Source organism: Saimiri boliviensis, chromosome 2 (assembly GCF_048565385.1).
Source record: "Saimiri boliviensis isolate mSaiBol1 chromosome 2, mSaiBol1.pri, whole genome shotgun sequence".
Lineage (NCBI taxonomy): Eukaryota > Metazoa > Chordata > Mammalia > Primates > Cebidae > Saimiri > Saimiri boliviensis.
The window spans coordinates 239,572,474-239,578,855 of NC_133450.1; positions in this window are offsets into that span (position 1 = coordinate 239,572,474).

The following is a 6,382-nucleotide window of genomic DNA, read 5'->3' on the forward strand; positions in this document are numbered from 1 at the left end:
GAGCGAATGAATGAATGTTTGCAAGCCCATTTCTGTGAGGAAGCTGGATGGTCCTCTATCCAGGAAAAAGGAAAAGTGACTCAAGTGGTTTAAATTTTCTGGCAAAATGTCAACCTGACAATTCACACACAACACCTAACACACAGGAATCTTTCCGCCCAGGCACACACTTGCCTCACTCTCCGGCAACTAGGCATTGAGGGGAACAGGAACCAGCAGCTCCTGCCTAAACCTGCTCAAGATCATTGGTGTTTACAGTAACATATTCTATGAGACATGCTTAAGTTTGTACTTAAGATTTTCAAAGCCCTACCTCTATACTCAGAACTTTAAAAACTCTTTACAAGACAGCATAATCTTGCAGAGATTCTTGTGTCATTTCTCGGCCGTATTTGGCATTGCTCAGGCAGAGTGGGAGAGTATACACTTTCTAAGAATAACCCATGTAAATATGTTTCTGATTTTTTTCTGCTGCTTTTAAACAGATTATCTGCAATGTTGCTCGAATACCCTTGGTATCTGGATCTTTTTGACAAACCGTACTTTGAGGTACAGTTCCAGGAAAGTGTATCTCATCCAATGAATTAGAGCTCCTCCTCATATCAAATGATGAAGACCATATATCATCTTTTCCTTTTTATGTTGGCTGCCAGGAAGCATTACTATGCTTTAGCGACACAGCCACAGACCCACGAAAGCCCATAAAGCACATATCTCTGCATCTACCTAACATGGAGTTGACTGCATATTTAGCAATTATTTAGTGAAACCTACCCATTTCAAAATCTAGATAATTCAATTTTAACTTGTAATTAGTCAAATATTTGAGGTGCCTGTGTGGAAATTACAAATTTTAACTTGTAATTAGTCAACATATTTGAGGTGCTTGTGTGGAAAACCTAATAAAGCATTACTTGACAAAACAAAGATAATAATATTTTGTGTAAGGGTTGTATCTGATCTTTCATCAAAATTAATGAGATCAAGACTAAGATTTGAAAAGTAAAATCTCATTTGACAGCCCAGCTTATATTTGATTTTTAAATTTACATTAATTAATTATACATGTATTAACCCCTTTCTTTTCTTTTCTTTCTTTTTTTTTTTTTTTGAGGAGTCTCACTCTGTCGCCAGGCTGGAGTGCAGTGGTGCAATCTCAGCTCACTGCAACCTCCACCTCCTGCGTCCATTCTCCTGTCTCAGTCTCCTGAGTAGCTGGGATTACAGGTGCGTGCCACCATGCCCATGTGTATTTTTGTATTTTTAGTAGAGACGGGGTTTCACTATGTTGGCCAGGCTGGTCTTGAACTCCTGACCTCAAGTAATCTGCCTCCCTCGGCCTCCTAAAGTGCGGGGATTACAGGTGTGAGCCACTGTGCCCGTCCAACCCCTCTTAATATTATGCATAATTACAATGAGTACATCCTTTACCTGAATTAGTTTCTTTTAATATGATCAATTTAATATTTAATCATAAATACATATAATCAACATTCTTTTATTGTGAGTCACAAAAATTACTACCTGCTTTGGCAAATGGAACATTATTATTATTTATGGTACCTTAGGTTCTGGGACACCTGTGTGGAACGTGCAAGTTTGCTCCATAGGTATACATGTTGCCATGGTGGTTTGCTGCACCCATCAACCCGTCATCTACGTTAGGTATTTCTCCTAATGCTATCCCTCCCCGGGAAATTTTTTTTTCAGCATGATGCTCATATCAACATTTTCTTTCTGCCTTCTATATTCTAATGCCACGTGTCAAACCCATGCACAGGCTGGGCATACATAGATCTGGGAAAATAGCATACCCACCTCCAACCCCAATCACAAAACTCAGTTTAAAAGAAAACTCTTGAAAACCTAAAACATGAGGCAGTCATCATAGAAAGCTGTGAGCGTCCAGCTGTTTGGAGGCCGCTCAGTTTTGGGAACACTGGAGTCCGTGCTGTGTTGGCCTTACTTTCTGTTCCATTGCCCGCTCTTTCCTGCCTTTCCTGTCTCACTGGAGGCCGATCCTCATTAACTTCATTTCCCCAAAGCTCTTGTTCCAAATAGTTTCCTTTAGGTGTGGCATAAGAGGGACACTGGTTAGAGGAGGGAAGATAGGAAGAAGGGAGCAGCCAGAATATTCCTCTGCCATCCTCTCTGCAGCCCAGCTCCGGGGCTCCGATGCGGACTGTGGTTCCCACTCGCTAAGTCTGGCAGCGTCACCTCCGTCCTGCGGGACAGCAGCTTCCTAGTGTTGCTAACATCTTTGCTTTCCTCACTGTCTTCTGTCTTCTGTGCCCCTTCAGCTCTCCTGGCATCTTCCTCACTGGCCATTTTATTCCATTGGATCCTTGTCGTCGACAAGACTCCGCAGGGACTCCCTGGCCTGGCTTCTGCTTTCCTGATTGGACTCCGATTTACACGGTTCCTGCCCACAGCCCGAGCTGGGTACAGAGAACTCAGCCAAACCCAGCAGCTTGAGAGAGTCCGGAGGGCTCTGTTTCATGAAGACTCAAGGCGCTTCTAAGAAAACTCTTAGCCCCAGGAAGGAAAGAATGGACATGGGGTCAGGGTCATAGAGGGAGCATTTTAACCAGAGTGACCTAGAACAGAGCTTTCTTGGAGGGTGTGATCACAGGCAACAGCAGAAAAGGGAGGGGGAAGGGAATTGAGTCAAGGAAAATGCAATCAAATGGAAGGCGGAGATTTGCCGAGGTGACCACCCCTTCCCAGGCAGACACGCAGATGCCTCCTGGACAGGGGCCACGGAGCCTCTGGGAGAGTCTGTCCGTGAAGAAGAAGGAATAGGCGATGGAAACGTGTAAGAATTGACCTGCTGCTGTCTTCCCACCTCCCCGTGTCCTGCCTCTTATTGTTCAGAACGTCCCAGACAGCGGGGTGTTGGGGTTTGGAGACCGTAGGGCTGGTAGGTGCTCTGCATCCAGCAAGTAGCCCAGGCTGACGTGGGGTGGAGGGAGGCTGGAAGCTGCGTTCTGCTTCTCTGACAAGCCCGAGCCCACCGTCTGTCTCACTGATTTTCCTCCGGCTCAGACCTCATGGGCCGTGCCTAAGTTGTAACGACCCTGTGCTGCAGTGACAGAGGGTATAATATAAAAAATGGTTCCACTAAAACCTTCATGGACTTTTGAGGCCACAGGGTGTCAGCAGCGTGGCCCCAGTGGCGTGGCCATTTCAATAGATGGTCCTGGCATCACGGCAGGGATGCCTGGTGGGAAGCTTCTGCAGCCACTGAGGATGGTGGCATCAGCTTTAGCAGCAGGGGCATAAGGGGCCCTGGGTTGTTGGCCGTAGTATCTTTGGCAGGAGACTACCCAGCGCAGAAGTTCCCGCGTGTCAGCAGCAGCGACCGTGTCTGGGTTGGCTTTGGCGGCATAACTGCTGCAGGGGCATTGGCAGCAGGAGACACGGTGGTGAGTCTGAGTGGGAGAGTGGGCCATGGTGACCCAGTGGCGCCAGTGGATGGAGCACTTTGCGTGGGACGCTGGCATGACCGTCATCTTTCACCCTCAGGTGGGGTGGCTAGACCCTGGTGTGAGATTTTGCTTCTTGCTGTCAAAGCATGGATCTGCTAGGGCGAATCACAGAGATACCCCTTCAATCCACCCACCGGATAGGTTCTTTCCGCTAGCAATTAGACTTTCAACTGACAAGCAAATCGTGCAAAAAAAAGCCGGAACTTCGGCATCAACCAGACGATATGAATGTGAACTTGAGCCTGTTAAACCCCTGTTCTTCCTCCTGGAACCCTTGTCCTGCATGGCCCAGCTCCCTTTTGTGTTAGTGCTATTAGTCTCAGACTCTGAGACAACAGTACGTTTCTACCATGGTTTCAGGTAACTCTCAGCTTCGTGACAGACGGTAGGAAGGACACTGAAACGGAGAAGCCGCTGTTCGGGAATTCATAGTCAAGCGGGAGTTGGGAACACCGAGTAACGGATTGGATTTACATAAAATGACACACAGGAAGGGCAAGTACGCTCTGAGGACAGTCGCGGACGGCTCTTCAGGAGCGCTTCGCCACCTGTTCCAGATCTGGGCCAAGAGGCAGGGCACTTGGCAGATGCGCAAAGTGCCGAGTGACAGGGACATGAAATGGCCTCGGGAAAGGGCTGCTGTTTCTAATGCTGAAAACGTGCGTCCGTGTACTGACCAGAGCCCCCTGCGAGGGGAGTGTGGCATGCAGCGGGAGGGCGGAGCAGCCCGAAGGGCGACCCAGCCAAAGGTTGGCTCCATGAGGCAAATGTGGCCAGGAATTTGCCTTCTAGGGAGCACAGACTTTGTTTGAAGGACCACCCCTCTGCCGACCGTAGCTCCTTCTCTGGTCTCCCCCACAAAGCCCTGGGATTCTCCGTTAGGTAAACGTAGAGGCACAACTAGTGACAAGAATCACGTCTGGGGCTGACAAACGACAGGCCTGTCCCAGGCTCAACCCACTTTCATCTCAACCCTGGCATTGCAGGCAGCGCCGGTCCGGGAACCCATGGCCTTTCCCCCGGAGGACTGCCATGGCGTCAGCCTGCCTTCTCTGATTCTTTTTCTTCTTCTTTTTTTTTTTTTTTTGAGACGAAGTCTGGCTCTGTCACCAGGCTGGAGTGCAGTGGCACGATCTCGGCTCACTGCAATCTCCGCCTCCTGGGTTCAAGCCATTCTCCTGCCTCAGCCTCCCAAGTAGCTGGGATGACAGGCACGCACCACCGTACCCAGCTAATTTTTGTATATTTAGTAGAGACGGGGTTTCACCATGCTGGCCAGGAAGTCTTGATCTCCTGACTGTCCACGTCAGCCTCCCAAAGTGCTGGGATTACTGGCGTGATCTTCTTTTTTTTAGCCAGGCTCTCACTCTGTTGCCCAGGCTGGAGTGCAGTGGTGCAATCACAGCTCACTACAGCCTCACTCTACTGGGCTCAAGCATCCTCCTGATTCAGACTTCCAAGTTGCTGGGGCTAAAGGCGTGTTCCATCATGCCCAGCTAATTTTTTTCAGAGATGGGGTCTCACTATCTTCCAGACTAATCTCAAACTCCTGGCCTCAAGTATTCTTCCACCTCAGCCTCTCAAAGTGCTGGGATTACAGGTGTGAGCCACTGCACTCATTCAGCGAAAAACCTGATTCTTGTGAAGCAGGGTTTCAAGGTTCCTTTTCTTGGAGCTCCAATCATCTGATAGGCATTCTTCAAAGCCCCGACTGGTTTCCCCTCCACAGCTCAGAGAGAGCCAGCACCTCAGCCAATAGTTCTAGTGTGTTGGAGCACCCAGCCCCCATTGCTATCGGAACCGCGTTCTCTGGCCCTCCCCTTCCACATCTGCATCTGGTCAAAGCAAAATGCTGGTTGCTTTGCTTCACGCCACACCGCATCAGCGTTCACACCTCTGCTTATGAAATTCCCTCTGGCTGCATTGCTCCTGCTCCCATTCCTTCATATTCAAACCCATTCCACCCTTCAATACCCAACCAGCCCTCCACCTAGCCCTCCCAGTCCTCCGTGATCTACCGTATCTAAAGACTGGACTTCAGGAGCATTTTCTCTCTACCACGTCTGTGGAATGCAGTGCTTACACAGCTTGTGTCTTGGCTAATTAATGCAAATCTTGTTCCCCATGTAATAAGCCTATTAATTTTTGAAAGATTCCCCAAGGACGGCTGGGCTCGGTGGCTCACGCCTGTTATCCCAGAACTTTGGGCGGCCAAGGTGGATGGATCATGAGGTCAAGAGATCAAGACCATCCTGGCCAACATGGTGAAACCCCGTCTCTACTAAAACTACAAAATTTAGCTGGGCATGTTGGCCTGTAGTCCCAGCTACTCAGGAGGCTGAGGCAGGAAAATCACTTGAACCCTGGAGGCGGAGGCTGCAGTGAGCGGAGATCGCACCATTGCACTCCAGCCTGGCAACAGAGCGAGACTCCTTCTAAAAAAAAAAAAAAGATTCCCCAGGGACCATGTCCAACTTCTTTGTACCCATTCAGCCCAGGGATATAAGGCATCTTGCATCTACCTAGTGGAAGAATATGGACATTTTTAAAATGTTTACACTGAAATGACTGTATGTAATTCTCCCCTCCCACCACCAAATAAATTCGTCATAGTGGGCAATGGCATCGCTGTCTTAATAATGTGCTAGCATCATTTAAAGACAAATGTAGTCACAGTCATAATCACAGCTTTGTGATGTCACCTTAACTTAATTAGGCGTGTAGCTGGGTTTCTAAACATGGTCCCATTCACAGGTCCTAAGCCTTCGGACTCAGCATGTCTTTTGGAGAACAAAATTGTATCCATAACATTGTTATAATTATTCTCACTTTGCGTATTATTTACACTTTACATAACAAAGATTAAATTACTTGCTCAGAGTCATACATCCATA